Genomic DNA, 17,317 nt, shown 5'->3' on the forward strand with positions numbered 1-17,317 from the left:
GGATCAATATTAAATAAATTTTATTTATTTGAATAGACTTTTCTAATTAAATCCTTCCTTAAAATCAAGCATATTTGATTTATAAAACAATTTTCTATTCCTCGACAGTTGTTCAAGTTTTCCAATTATTGACAGCGGATCAACTATGATAATTTTTTCTCAGTTTATTGTTTTAAGACTTTGAATTGTTATAAACTGAATGGGATAAAAAACAAAACAAAAAAATAATAATAAACTCTGTAAAGTTTGGGTATATATCACATTGGGCACTTTTATAATCATAACGCAAAGACTATTATAAACATAAATAAATAACCAAAAGTGTGCCAGTTTCAAAATAATGGATTTGATAAATATGTAAAACATTTCTCATTTAAATTTTTAACTTTTTTTTATAATATATTTATTATTTATATTATAAGCTGGTATATTACTTCATAATATACGTTCAACGTATCTAAACACTTGTCTAATCTATTGATAAATATTTGTATGTTAAAAGTGTATTCTAATTTATTTATTGATATCAATATTAATAGCTGCATACTTGCATTACTATTTAAATTTATTCACAGAAGGTTATTTCGTATTCATATTTTTTTATTTAATCATCAGATGAATACTTACTACTATACATATTTCATGAATTTTTATTATTTGAATATAATGATTATCATTATTTTGGTAAATAAATATTATATAAAACGAAATCGAATTCTAAACGACAATCTCATTTTAGATAGTTACAGAAGCGTTAAATAACGACAAGGCCTCAAAAAAAAATCTACGACCAAGACTTCTATGTATTTATAAACCAATTTATGAAACATGATGTATTTATTGAGTAACCAAACGTGTTAAAAATATGAATTTTCACTTGCCTTCTCTTGCTATTCTTCATCTATATAGACCGTCGTTGAGTGGACACAATTATTGAGTGCGTTTATATTATTGTACCAACCACGCTTTGTGCTTTGAACGTGAACAGCCTAGATACAACCCTGAAATTCAAATATAACATTTTTATAAAAAAAAAAATCAATACAATGTACCTTAAACCTATTTAATTTAAATCAACAAGTTTTTACAAACACAATTCTGAACCTTCAGTTATTCTAACATAGTCTATTTCTATAAAATTAATACATAAAGTTTATTCGTGTACGTGTGTTTAAAATTTACCTGATTAAAGTTTTGAGTAGTTCTAATGAACTGAAACTTAACCTATTTACCTTAATAATGTTATCTTATTTATTTTAGAATACACTTGTACGCTAGTATTTTTCTACAGTTACCCAGTTACCGTTCATTAGCTCAGGGAAACTCTGAGAAATCAAGAAGTTAAAAACTTGTGAATATCTAACGTAAAACGTATAGATACAATGAATATAATAAACATATTATATTTGTTTTTAATACATTTAATATATTTAATTTCACGTATTCAATGGAAATAATACTTGAATGGGATTCAATAATCGTTAATATTTTTAAATATAAATTTAGATGACTTTTTAATATTTTAATTAAAAATGTAGGTACCTACGTTTTATAAAATTCAAGCCGCCACATTTCATGTAATATATATGCACCTGATATACGATAATATTTTGGTTCCTATGGGTTTTGAATACTCGCAAGTTAATAATGAAATTAGCAGTATTTTAACGCTAATATAGAACATGATAATGTAACAATTAGTGGGTTTTATTACAAAATTCTACACCTGATCTCCTCAAAAAATGTATACAAGCTATTTTATGTATGCAAATTGTAAACTTATTATGTCTTGTTTGCTGAGTATAATTTGAAACATGTATTGTCTATATTATAACAAATACATTATTAGATATTATTAAGTAAATAATCATGCCATAATGGTTTGTAGGTATAATATTTGGTTTTAATCTGATAAAAACTGTAAATCAGAATTTATTAAAATATAAATATTATGACTATTTAAACTAATACATAAAACAACTGTACAAATTCAATCAAATTAAAAATATAAAATAATTTTTAAAAAAATACAAAAATGGTAGGTATTTCACATATTGAAATTGTATATTAATTATTTATTTTTTAATTTTTTTAATTGTTTTAATTATTTTTGATTTTACTTTATTTCATACCCATATAAATACTGGGCCCTACTGATAAAACTCATGTGGGGTCACAGGAATTCTAATACAAATTATATAAAAAATAACACTTCTTTTTTGTATACCCACATGATTAAAATTTAACTATTTTACATTAATTAGAATAAATGAATACATTATTATTTCTTTAACATTATTAATTTATCAGAAGACTTCAATAACTATTGCAAAATATTTTTTTTAATAAATTAATTGGTAGGTTTATCATATAGGATGGTATTTGTTACGTAATTTGGTTCTAATTATTTCCAAATATCTACCAGATGTTGTTTTTTTATAGATCTATTTATGATAAAATTGTTTTTTGCGTATCTTATGTTTACTCCATGCATTATTGGTTGTTATAAATTGTGGTTTTTTAAATATACAGCAGTAGTTTTTAGATACATTTTTTTAACATGTAGCACGTTTATTATTTATAAAAACTTGTTGTTGAGTACATTTATTCTTTATTGAGAAGCATTCTAATAATTTGATTTCGACATATTTCTAACGGGATATAGCGTTATTGAATGCACCATACCGTAGAAGGTTATTGATTCTACCAATACTAAGTAAAATTAATACGTAATTTAAGTAATTCTAGAATTTTGTTTAGATTTCTTAATTTATAATTAATTTTCTCTAAGTTCTTTTTACTAAAACATTAATTTGGTTCTTCCATCTCATAATACTATACAGTTTTTAATTCGTAAATATTTAAAATTGTGTTCTATATTTTAACATATGATCTATTAAGGCATGAGGAACAAAACATGTTTTATCTAAATTTAGAAATAAATTAATTTTAGCCAACCATTTTTTTTTATTAATTTTAAATCTAATTTTATAATATTAAATATCTCATCCTAGAAAATCTATTTTTAAGTTAAGAGATTTGATTAATAATTTCTTGTTCGTTGGTAAAAATAAGTCGATCGATCGTAGGTTGATTTAGGCTTTTATTATATGATATATTAATGTAATAAATTATATTTTGTTGATTTATTAATTTAGTTAGTAAATCTGATGCTAAATGAATGCATACCTAAGCTATTAAACTCATTTTAAATACGTCTTCTATATTGCATAATGCATAATATATTTGTTTTTATTTAATTTATATTTGGTAAGATTAAATTTTTCGCAACACAGCATAGCAGTCATTTTGATGAAGGGGAGTATTAAATTATCTAATAATCGAACAAACCGAAATAATATTATTAGAACCATGTTTCAATAGATATTAAGGGTTTCTCATTAACGAATTAATTACAATTTTGTGAAATACAAGATTATAACGATTATTAGAAATGTACAAATCGCTAAAGGCGATATAACATATAAGTTCAAATAGTTTGATAAAAATTAAATTTAAATTAAGCTTAAATAATTCATAATAATTGGAACTAATTAAACTAGGATGTATATTTAAATAACGCTAAGATTGAGAAAAACAATCATCAAAAATTTTATTTGAATCACTAATATTTAGGTAGTTAATGTCCATCTTAGTATTTAATTTGTGTGGAAATCTAAATACTCACAATGGTCAAATGAAATAGGTTATCAAAATACGTTTTCATTTAAACGGTATTACTAACATAAATTAATTGTGCTAATTTTTCTTACAAATTATTTTAACAAATTCTTAGTGTGGAATACATTTTAAGGTTTAAAATTTTTATATTTCTTGAAATAACATATAATATTTTTCTAAAATAGTTTATTTGATAAGAAAACAACGAATGAAGGTTTCGTAATGACAATGTGGATAAACAGAACAACAATTTTGAAAAAAAATTTATTTGTTTTCGAACAATTTTTCATATACCGTCTTAGATTATATAGACAATATTATTATTAATTTATACTTTAATTTTACTATAGAACTATATTTCTCGTTTATTAAATTTCACTAATTCAAAATAAAATTCATTCATCCCTCTGCTTAGAGTCTAAAATATATTACAAAAATGTATTGACATGTATAAAATATTTAATAAGACGTTTTCTGAGGGTCTTTTACTATGGATAGTTTTGTAAGCAATATAATATGAGATAGATATATTAAAGTCAATTCTCATCTGAACTATAAAAACACTGATATTATTTAGTGTTTTCATTGAATAAAATATTCGAACGTAAATTAAATTAAAAAGCCATATTTCATTAAATTAAAAATGTAAAAACACATCGATATTTGGATGCATATTAATTACATTTAAATAATTTACATGAGGCATTAAGTAAATTATTTATAATTTAATTTGAAATAGTAATAGTGCTTTAGCTGCTTTTTGTCAGGGTATTGGATGTATTATGGCTTCGTAAATAGCCGTATTGGAATTTATAGTTCTTCGTATGAGTTTTTTATTGTCTGTTAAAAAAGTCTGTTTCAGGATAACAACCCGAATCAATCATCAATATATGTCACATAAAGAGACAGGTTTGCGTTTTTGTGTATAACTTTAAAAATTCCTATTTTACGCTATTTACGAAATTTATTTCACTCTCTAAGTACCGATGAAAATCTTGGAATAATGCTTTATTCGTCATTCCATTATTTTAACACTATTACATAATATATTGTTATTTAGAAGCAGCCCGGTATTACGGACCCGGATTTAAAACAAAATACAGACGTCTACGACTCAGGCAGCCACAGGACGCGTACTTCTTTCGAAAGACTCCGAAAACTCCCAACGCTATAAATAATTAATATAACCTATTATATTTCTTATTTTTATATTTATTTTTCTCTATATCTATTTTCACTACTCATAAAAATGAATACTGTTTCCTAACATAACGTGTAAAAAACAGTTACAAAATCTATATAACGTAAACAATTTTTCAAACTAAAATACATTCGATTGAACTTGTGTTTTGTTTCGTTTCATGTAGTTTAATAGCTTTTGAGTGTTTAAAAAGTAGGTAGCTATAAAAATTGCCATTAAATATTAACCTGTGTATAAATGCAAAATGATTTTGAGCTTGTATTATATTTTAAGATCGTAAATAAAAAATGCCGAGTAGTGTATTGTTATCGAATTAAAATGATGGTAAAAAAAAATATTCGAGATAACATTTCAAAAATATTGTGGATTTACCATTATTAAATTATACACACTATAGTGTATAAGTATAATATATTCAAATGTATAAAATATAAAGTTCATACTTTTGTAAGTACCTAGGTATGTTTATTGTATAATGCCTGTGAACTAGGGCGTTATTAATTTTTATTATATGTTTATGTGTATTGTAATAATAATATTATTATTATATTATAAACTTGGATAATTTTTAAAACTTTTTATATTATTATTTTAAAGGGACATTAACGTACGCCACGTTGTATTTGTCAAGGGGAGAAAGGGTGTACATTTTGTAGCTTATAACAGTGTGAAATTGGTCATTACAATGTCCGTCAAATTAATAATAAATAATGATAATATTCATCGCTAAACTCACTGTGGACTAGTGTAAATAATGTAGTAGAGATTTTAATTCTATTTAATAATAATTTATATATGTTCACTGGATATCTATCTATCTATCCAAGAAGTCAAATTAATAGAGAAACGGAAAAAAAATTAAGTTACTTTTTTTAAATAAATCGGGCTTGAATCGTGTGCTATTGGATTGAAGCCACGCCCCAAAGGAGTCTTGAGGTTACAATAATTATTATTGCGTACATTATTTTACAGGTCCACAAGGTGGTGTTCCAAGTGCGTGCTCCGTATTTTGTAAAATAATAATTCCAATGGTAATTTTATGCAGCTTGGAGTGAAAAGGTGCAAAACGTTTCTCCAATACTCTTAACGAATCATAACCGCTATAGTGGTCGAAATTTCAATATTTTAAAATCGTTTAAAATATGTTTATTTCATATCATAAAATACGTTTGAATAATATTTCCTGATATCAATATAATACGCATTTTTCTCAAAGAAACTCAATGTTAAGAAATATAATTTGACACAAATATTGAATACTAGAGCCTATATAGTAGTTATTTGTGGAGGGGAAACCGTTGTTATCGAACAGTAACACGTCATAATCTTTTACAGTTTTAAATTGCCTACAGCATAGTATAGCAACCACAATAATATACGTAAATTAAATAAACTTTAAATTAGCAATGTTATTACATGCACATTTTCAAAACATAGGTAATGGTACCTAGGTATTATTTTTTAAATAAAAAAAAAAATCAATAATGTAGCATTAAAATGTTATATTTTGTGCATAGACATATTTAATCCTGCAAGAATAATATAAAAACAACTAATGAAAGAAAATCTATCGCTTTTATATTTCATCTTTATAATTATTTATATGCTAGTAAAACATATTATAATATATAACGTCTCACGCAAGAAACATTTTGAATATCATAATAATAATATATAATATTACATAATATAATGTAATAAGTTTTCGTAAGTACCTTAAAGTTTAAGCTTATATATTGTAGAATGTGAGTTCATATTAAGTTACGAAATGAAAAGCAGATTAGTTGATAAGTCCGGTGTAGAGCTCTCGTCTAGCTTCATATTAAGATCCAGTCGGGATTTAGTCCTGTGAAAATTGGTTTTTGGTAGATCACTTGGAAATGTGTCTAGGAAATGGGCTGTCTTTTTAAATTTGATAGCTATTAATCATCGCATTCTAAAAACGATTCTCAGAAAAGCTCAATGCATTACGTGGCTTAACCGTAAATCAAGAAGTTTTTCAAGTTTCTTTTTATTTATTTTTCATTTATGATTTCCTAGAAATAGAATGATTATTTCCTAATTTGGACACATACATCAGACAATACACACCTTATCTCTGACAGATATACATATTATATTAAAAACCATAAGAAATCTACATTTTATATTATAGATGTACAGCACCACACCTTAATTTTCCCTGGGCACGTCTGATTGAACCACTATAGGTATAATGTTTGCAGCTATATACTCTACTTCAACATCATCTGACATGCACACTCTTTTTTTATTATTAAAAATACCAAATAGGTGCCTACTATTTGAAACTTGTATAAAAAAGGCGAAGGTTTCGAGTATGTTTTTCTGATTATTTTATCGTAATTTTTCGTAATAGATCGTATTGAACCTCGAACAATAGGAATTCCGAATTATATATTGACAATATTAGCTAATTTAGGTATGATGTGCGACTAGACGATCGACTTGTCGAACCAAAAGAGCGTGGCTATAACTACTAACCAATCAGGAAATTGTATACCAATATCGTCTCAAAAATGTAAATGTAAAATAGAAATTGTAATTACTGCAAGTTGTCTCGTTAAATTCACACCTATCAACCAATGTTCTTCGACATCAATTATCTCAAGACCAACACATACCTCAAGTCAATTTACGGAAATGTATAATCTCCATCAAAATAATTATATGTGTTATAATATTATAATAAACTTATGGCGTAAGGAATGGCGTCTACTGAGGGACAACAAATTAAGAGAGATTAAACCCACCGCCGATAGATGGATTAACCCAACAAACCTAACAAGAAGTAATTTTAACCCGCTTAAGGATTGGACACTCCTGATATACCCACAAACACCTCATGGACAAAATAGATCAGAGCCATGCATCACCTGTGGATCCGAAATCTCCATCAAACATCTTCTATTAAAATACAACACAGAATAAAACACACCTAGATTTATGAGAGACACCAATTTATACAAAACTATTTAACAAAAAAACCTAAATATCTCTTTTTGTAAATCGTTAATTTCGTTATTAACTCATGATTGTTACTTATTTTATATTGATATACACTCCGAGCCAAAAAAAAAAAAATTACGTACTAAATTGTTCACTATGTCCAAAGATGTTTCGAAACATTTATTTTCTCAAAAACATTCCATCTAATCGCTAACTATTATACTTATTGCCTAAGTCACATATATGTATATAATTGTAGAAGACACAGTCGTCCGTCTATACCAGAGGTATTCAAACATTTTCATTCCACTTTTTCTTCACAACATTTGAGGGCTCTCAAATTATTAACAGGACTCAAAAAGAAAATGTTTAAATGTTTAATTGTTTATAATAATGTAATATTATGTTATAAATAAATAAATCATATCGAGGCAACACATTTTTTAATAATTATATGCATAGGTATAAAAGTCCGAAATTAAATGTTTTACTTCTGGAATATAACAACATAATAATAATATATTAATCGTGATCATCGTCAGTTTGTTTCCACTTCTATGCCACGGCTCTCCTGACAAATCTTCGAGGCGCCCCTCCGAGCCGCGAAGCACAGTTCGATGATGGTCTAATATAATATAATACAATATTCTCAACATTGAAAAATTACGCTGTATATTAATTGTATATCTCACAGTTCGGAGCGTGATCTCGTCCACCGTCGGATACGTTAAAACATATTATTATAATTCGGAACAAATGATCGCAATAAAAATATCGACTGAATTAGAATAGGTGGCGAAATGGCGTCTCGCCGTGATTTATTACCTACGGCACGGTGTAATAAATTTCGACCACTTCCGTACACCATCGTCATCGTCGTCGTGTAAACCGACCTTGTACAAGACAATATACGCGTCTGTCGCATTGCCGCATTAACACGTTGGTATATTATACACCTGCAGTATCGATGCGTGCGTACAATTATTCATCACGATGTACGTAATAATGTACGTAATATCCTATGTGACATGTGTTACATCTATACGACGACGTGAATGGAGTATAATATAAAAGCAAACGACGTAACTCCAAAATTATGTAATTTTCCGAAACGTTTTAGAAAATACGCATCGGCTGGTGTCGTTGTTAATAATAATATATTCTTACGATTATTCTTGCACGAAATTCATGTCACACTGCACAAACAGACTTTTACCTCTACAGTATGAGATAATTTGTGGTCAAATTAATATTGATACAACGGTAATATTATCTCTATTATTTCCCAACTTGCTAGTATCTCCTTAGAATTTATTCTACACGATAATATTATTATAGATTAAAATATTATGATTATAGTTAAAATAGCATAGCTGTTAATGACATATAATATTATATTCCTTATAATAGTTAACTGTTCATAAATTAAGTTAATAATTAAATTCGCAATTTAAACTAGTTATGGTACCTAATTGATATAAGACAGGTATTGAATAGATAATAAACTGTCAATACTTTATCATAACACCAATATTTAAAAAAAATTAAATGGAGTACTTTTAGTACCGGTATCTCAGGTTTGAAAGCATAATTTTCATGAATATATAAGTAAGTTTACATAAAAGTGTTGTATTATATTTTTATTTGACTGATACAGGTGATGGTATTATTGAATCCTTAAATCCTACTAAGATAAATCGTTAAATTGAATATGGGTAATTGATAATGGGTTTTATACATGTAAACAGTATTTTTGAAAATCCAAGTTTTGTTACTTATAGTAATTAAATGTATATGGTTAGAAAATCAAATTTCATTGAATATTGAAGTAGGTAAACTTTATATTTATATCTTACCATACAAATTGTAACAATGATAGTTATGGCAGTATTATCAAAAACTTTACAGCTCCTACTTAGTTAGATAGTTCAAATTGATATTTCAATGATATTGATTCTGCCGATTTTGTTATGGTACAAAAAACGATAATTTATAAAATCAAAATACTTCTATTGCGAGGGCATAAATCTCAAATTTGAACGATACCGATGTAATTAAATTTCAATTTCTAATGTTTATTTTGCTCAAATCAATAATTTATTTTCTTTTCAAAAAATGTAGTTTAGTTTAAAAGAACTTCATTGTAAAAGTGCGTAAAAAAATTAAAAATATCTAAAAAAGACAATGATATTAAAAATGAATAATTAATTTAGTGTGAAAAAATATAAATGAGTTTAAAAGAACTTCATTATAGAAGTGCGTAAAAAATTAAAATATCAAACAAAGACAGTTACAATTTATAACTGCACAAAAAAAAAATGCATGTTAAAGAGTACCTATTATGAAAAAAAAAATGGTTGTTCCTATAATATATTTAAGCCAGCTAAAGTATTTAAACTAGTATTCAACTGTAAAATAAAAATATCAAACGATAGAGATGAACGGTTGAAAATGAATTAATATATTTTAGACCTATCTAGCGTTTCTACGATATGTCAACATGTTATACGTGCTCACACTGCTCCCAGAGATTAAAGCCTTGTTTTGTGCTTTGATCCAATATGGTATTTGAATTTTGAAATAAACATGTTTAGATAAATAACCGAATTTCCTCCAATGGGAGAATTCTTTACTCCGTGATCCGTGTCCTCTTTTTTTATTTTTCGTTTATTGCTCTTTACGTGAACAGATATAGTGTAATAAACAATTTAAAATTTAAATAAAAATAAATGTAATTACAATAAATAGTTTTTCCGATTTCAAACATTTTCTTTTTATCGTATATTTTTATAGACAGATACCTTATATGTAATTTTTCAGACTAAAAGTTTTAATCGTCAATTAAGTTAACGAGATATCGTTAAACTTTGTATTCAAAACATTATATTATTATTGTTCTCTATATGAAAGTTGTTTGACTAATACTCAAGTAAACAAATGGCCAATTATACCATTTGTTTTCTTTTTAGTACAACTTTAGTACAACCTATGAGATAAAAGCAGCAAGAATAAATAATGAAAGGTTAAACAAAAATAAGTCGTTATCCAAAGATAAGGAAATTTATAAATCAATAAATACGAGCAGCTATAGGATGAAATATATTATTATTTTAAATACAATATTCTAATCATGAATGGTTCTGAGCTCAATAAAAATCACGCTTACTTGTATTCTATCAATAAATGTTTGATGTCAGTAATTTTTCCTTACACTTGGAGAAACTTTTGAAAAGTTGAAACATAACTTTTTATTACTATCCGATCTTTAAGGTGTTATGCGAGACCTTCTATATAGTATTTCCAAAATGCATATACGTACCAAAATCAACACAAACAGTATCTAAACAATTAACGTAAACCAGTATTATTGTAAATTCATTAAATTTTTTTTTATAAAAATGGTGCCAAGGTACAACACTCTCCCTATTCATAAATTGTTCACTACGTTTTAATGCCAGTGTCTAAAAATTTTAGATTTCCAAGAGAATTGTAAAAAATCGGTAGGTATAGTTTAAATTTTACCTTCTGTGTTTAATTTATAATAAATAGAATTGCTATATAAAACTTTTGGAGCACTACTTTTATCCTTAACCGTGAACACATAATAAAAAAAAACATACTTCATATTATACGTCACCGTAAAATCAATAGGTATTCTCTATATATCTAAATTGGCACTTCATATCTAAAACAAGAACATGAATATTGATGTAAATTTAATTATGGTTAGAATAAGAAATCCATTAACAATTATGCACAATATAAAATGTAGCTTGACCACTTTCTTGGGTTTACAATTTAGCACCTATAATAATATAATTTAGTTCAATATAATATAATCGAATCAATATTTACGTTGGTCTTGGATTTAAAATTCAGCACTTTTAATATAATGTGGTTCTATATAATCGAAAACATGTTTATGTTATTCTGGGTCGTACATTCCACCAATACATGCATAAATTTAAAAAGTTTTACAATGATAATATTATTAAGGTACCTATAAGTATTACTGCGATTTGATACAAACTTTTGTTTTGATTGCCTGTTAGGTAGGTACTTTTAAATTTGAAAACAATGAGCATGTTTGCTTGTGAACTTTATTACAGCAACGTTCTTTATTAGTTTGGTTATATAATTCAATTATGTTGAATATAAGAAAATTTTAATAAATAAAGTACTCATATTTATGGATATTTTGATTATAAAAATACGTTTTTGGTTAAAGTTTATGAGAAATCTATAGTTAAAAATTCATAAATTTTATTAAAATATGTATATATTTACACGGTAGTAAAAAAGTTCTTAGTAAAATTAAGTCTTACCCATCCCCTACCAAATTGTCTCCCCAGACCCGTGAACACAGTCATCCGTGTAGTAAAAATGTTGTTGTCTTTATATTGTGTGTCAAAATCGTCATTAATTGGTTCACATTATAGATTAGTTTTTAATCATCGTACTCTTTTGAATATATTAATATAAAAATCATACAAATAAACTTAGGTACATTTAGATCTAATGCTTTCAAACTTTCAAACAGAGTTACCCTGTGGGTTTGCATAACCCTTTCTCGTCGCGTACTTCCTCACATCACGTTGGTACACATTGACCGGCTGAACTACATAATATTATATTGTTCTCGTCTACCAGCCCCTTGTCAAAACTATAAAACTTAAATAACTATCTGAATTCTTAATGGAAATTAGTAATTCATCTTTTTTAATATTTGCATAAATTAATTCTATAAATTAGGTGTCTCGGATGTATATATGATACACGAAACATTAAAACCGAAAAAAATTTTTACAAAGCAAATAAGCAGGTATTGCAAATTACACTTAATCATTTATTGTGGTTCTCTAACATAGTAAATAATATAGTAAGTACTTAATTTTTTTAAATCAATATGATTATTGATTAGATTAACATTTATCGATGAGAACGCAAACAATGTATCACTATGTGCTAATTGTTATATATTTGCATTGGGCACTAATAATCAAACAATAGCAGATGTTTATTTTTAAAACATGATAAATGTACATTTCAAAGTATTGATATAGTTGAATCTTTGACAAATAATGTAAATATATACCTACACGGGCTACAGGTTTCAACACATTATATTAATGGTATATCACTCTTTCAGTTATAAAAAGTAATACTACTATGACGTATATGCCTAATATCTTAAAAATAATAAATACATTTGAAAACCAATTTTATTTATATATAGTATGACTACCCAGCCACAGCTTGGAATTAGATATATTACATATATTATTTTGATTAATTATATTGGTACAAAAATATAAAGATCCAAGCCAAATTAAAGTATTATGCATTATTTTATTGTCTTTAACTCAAACAATTAAAATTACACAAATATATTAGTAAATAAATGTATGTTGTTGAAGGATTAATATTAATTATTATAACAATTAAAATGCCATTTTATTATTATTGTTTATTTAAGTATTTAAAATATTTTTATAACGGTGGCTCGCATCGTATTTTATGTTTTTACTTTATGGACAATCATATTAAACAAAATTCTATTAATTGAAAATTAATGTAAATTGAAAACCATTGATAGAACTGTGAACCATTCAACCACCGAAGTTATAAATGTTTTAATCATATTATATTTGACGATATGAAAACTATTAATTTTATTTCACGTCGACATTTGTTGAGAAAAATAATATATGGTCTACTCATACTTTTGTATTTTATTTACACGAGTACCTACATCATTCGTATATTTAGTACTTTTGCAATTACTTTGTTCGTTATTACAGATTCTGTCTGTACTTTAATGTATAATACCTATCGTGGTCTATTCTAAACCTTTTTGAACAGATAGGGAATCTGTATTTAACATTGCCCATATTCATAATTTAACAAGCCAACCGAATTTAATAAATCCTTCTTTGGTTACCTTGCCGACTTTCTAAACGTACCGATGAATCATATTTAAATTAAATACAAATAATTAACAGTATAAGTCATGTGTGTTAAAAACTTGAATATTGTTTTGGTAATCAGTTATCACGCATTTCATAATTATGTATCAGACAAATTCTAACATTGAAAAAATCAAAAACCGTGTTGTGTACAATTTCATGGCAAATTAAAATTAATTTAATATCACAAAATGCTTAATATTTAATCGTGGTTCACAATTTATAAATTTAGAAGACATTAATGTTACAGCTGTCGACGAACATTTTAAGTCTTTCGGACAAGTGAATTTATCATAGGCATGAAAAATACCAACGTAATTAGACGTTGTACGTTTTACATTATTTGTAATGAAACATATTTTTACGAATATAGTTCAGAGATAAACATTTAGAAAAAACATTAAAGAACTAATTTGAATCGAGTACATATTGTTATGTACAACACAGATGATTACAATGTAAAAATTAGAATTTTATAAAAATATAATATTATGAGCTATAGTAGGTACTTTTACACAAAACTACTCTAATAATTAATACACATAAGTTGGTAAGCATATTGTTATAGGTAAACTGTACGTTTATTTTTTCCATTAAAAACGAAAATCTGCGGAATCCTTCAATGAATTTCGGATTTTAATAATTAGCATCAAATGGTGAACACCAATCGTTGTTATAACTGAACACTGGCTCGTCGGTTGTTTTTTTTTTAATTCCTCGTACCATAACGAACTACCTATAGTTACCTCGGTAAGATAACAAAAGCATTTTTTTTCAACTTAGTTTTTTTCTCCCCTCTATTATACGTATCGGATTACATTCTTGTTGGCACGTACCGAGTGGCATTCGCAATTCGGGAGATTTTTATTTTTGCTTCTTTGAATTATTCCTCTCTCTACCTACAACTACAAAACGAAAAAATGGTTCATGCTCTTTAAACCTAACCCTTTAAGGATCCTTAATTCCTAGCTGGTTTTACATACCAATTATAAATTTAATGAACTCCTTCATACTCTGTTTCATTTGTATTTTCAAAGTTCTGTGAATATTTGTTGGTTACATACATCACTAAACATAAACTTTCACAAACACACACGTTAATCATCGCACAAATAATACTTTTTTTCAATACATTTGAACTGGACACTATAATAGAACAAAAGTATGAATAACAAAAAATAATGCATTGCAGATAAGTAGGTATTGAATTTATTTTCCACGAGTAATTCTCAAATTACAGCCTCTAAATTGAACACACTGTTTTTTTGAATATATTTTGTACAACTTTTTTTAAAATTTCCTTTTTTTCATTCAGTTGCTGAATTGTATAATATTAATTTAAAAAGCCACTACACTATAATCGGAGTTTTTTTTTACTTGTCCAGTTGGAAATGTTTTTACAAACACAAATGATTCTGTTTTATACGTCATATTATTATGTTCGATTTCAAATTAAAATCTTTTGAAACGTGGCAGATACAATATACCTTACATCCCGTTGTTTTTTTTATTGAATATATTAAATAAGATAGGTATTAAAATACAATTGTTTACACAACTTTGAAAATGTTAATAATAAAAACAATATATTTTATCCTTTGTACATTATTTATTTGATTTGTTCCAAGAATTTTAATATAAAGAGTCAAAAGTCAAATGATAAAACGGTAAACAGTCAAGTTGAGTTGAATTAACTAAGATTTTTTATCTGTAAGGTTATGTTTAATGAAATTGTCTTGTTTCATAATAACTACCTCCTAGTAAAATAATTTAGTTTTTGTCCTTTGTTTACTTATTAAATATTATCTTGAGTATTATATAATTGTGTTTAAAGTTTGAACTAACCTTATTCTAACCAATTCCAACAATATTTTTTGATTGCATATAATCATTGAGTGATATATTTTTCAAAATAAATGGCGTAATGGTTACCATCTACATTTATTTTATTTTATTCAGAAACAATTGCCAGTGTGAATTATGATTAAAATTACAATATAATGGTAATGACTATGAAAAATTTTAGTACTGTTCTACTAATGATATTTTACAGAATTAAAATATGTTTATCTTACTAGATTGTATGTAAAAATCTGACAACTACAAGTATAGCAACTCATACTTACATTATAACATTTTAGATTTTGAGTTGAGCGATGAATGTATTGATTTTATAATAATGTGTTGTTTTTTTTATTTTGTGTGTGTGTCCGAATGATCTGAATATATTATATATGTGTCTGAATAATGCTTCGATTTTAAACTTAAGTATCGTTTATGAATTATGATAAGAAAGTGAATATAGTTAGTACTTTTAAGAGGTAAAAATTAAAAATTCTCCAAAGACATTTTCAAGCAAAACCAATTTTCGATAAAATCAATTTTATTATAGATTATTGTAGATGCCAAAATTTATAAAATATTTTGACTCTTTTTTAGTGCTTTATAGGCTTTTGATTAGTATTAGGTTTTTTTTTAATTTCTGTCAGTAAAAATATTTTTATTCACTAAAAAAATTTGATAGTCTAATACAATATGGTTCCTAATAAATATTTTATACTGTAAGTAACCAAAACAGTTAATTATGATATTTTTTTAATAAATAATTTGATTTTGGACGAAATTAGATATTTAAACGAGAAATAATTATTATTTTAGTTATTTTTTCTAATTTGAAAATATTATTCTTGAGTACTTGAAACGTTTAAAATGTATCAAATGAAATGTTTTCGATAAAAATTTATTCAACATACTATTTTACTTATAGTAAAATAAATTGCATAATAGCAAAAATATCATAAAATATAGGTACTTATAGTAGGTAATCTATACATCATCTTCGCCCAGAATTGTTTTTCGTTTAGTTATATTTCAGTGGTTTATTCTTATTGCACTTTGTCTATGCTAATAAATGTTTACCAACGTAATGAATAGAAAAACTACTAAATACTGTAAAAAAATATCTAATAGATTATGCATATTGTCTACATCCTCAACATATTTGTTTTATGACAACAATGTTTTTAGAGGAATAAAAAAAACAAGCAGTTTCCCATACGGCCATACATATTAACAGTCACAATATTTTTAAAAAAGAACGCTTTGATGACCCACATGTCAACGCTCCCAAAATATGGTTTAGTAGACATACGGTAGAAAATTGGTATTAGAATGATATAGAATGTATTAGTATTATGATGAATGACAGCTTTTCAGCTACTCAACACAAAAGTATAATATAATATATAAATATATATTGTATTGTGGTACCTATAAATGTAATTTATTTTAACAATATATTAGATTGAATTCAACATAATATCATTTTATTATGACCGATTGTTGATATTAATAATACCTGCCCTTGAAACGAAAAAGTATTATTATTTTCAAAACTGAATTGATTCTTCGATCGATCCACTGATAAATTGATCGTAAATGATAGGAATAGAGTTATCAAAGTGCAAGTATCAAAGCATGTTCTGTGAAGAGTTATATATAT

The 17,317-nt window shown here is 25.9% G+C and overlaps 1 protein-coding gene across 2 annotated transcripts in view; it reads right to left on the reverse strand.

Moving 5' to 3' along the window:
* The window catches only part of LOC132945256 (uncharacterized), a 184,785-nt gene that overhangs the window by 101,468 nt on the left and 66,000 nt on the right, over nt 1-17,317 (reverse strand). For both annotated transcript variants that reach the window (XM_061014948.1, XM_061014949.1), the window contains one exon: nt 882-1,001. The gene's annotated coding sequence lies outside the window, so the exon portion shown is untranslated. The remainder of the gene's footprint in view (nt 1-881; nt 1,002-17,317) is intronic.

Source organism: Metopolophium dirhodum, chromosome 5 (genome assembly GCF_019925205.1).
Source record: "Metopolophium dirhodum isolate CAU chromosome 5, ASM1992520v1, whole genome shotgun sequence".
Lineage (NCBI taxonomy): Eukaryota > Metazoa > Arthropoda > Insecta > Hemiptera > Aphididae > Metopolophium > Metopolophium dirhodum.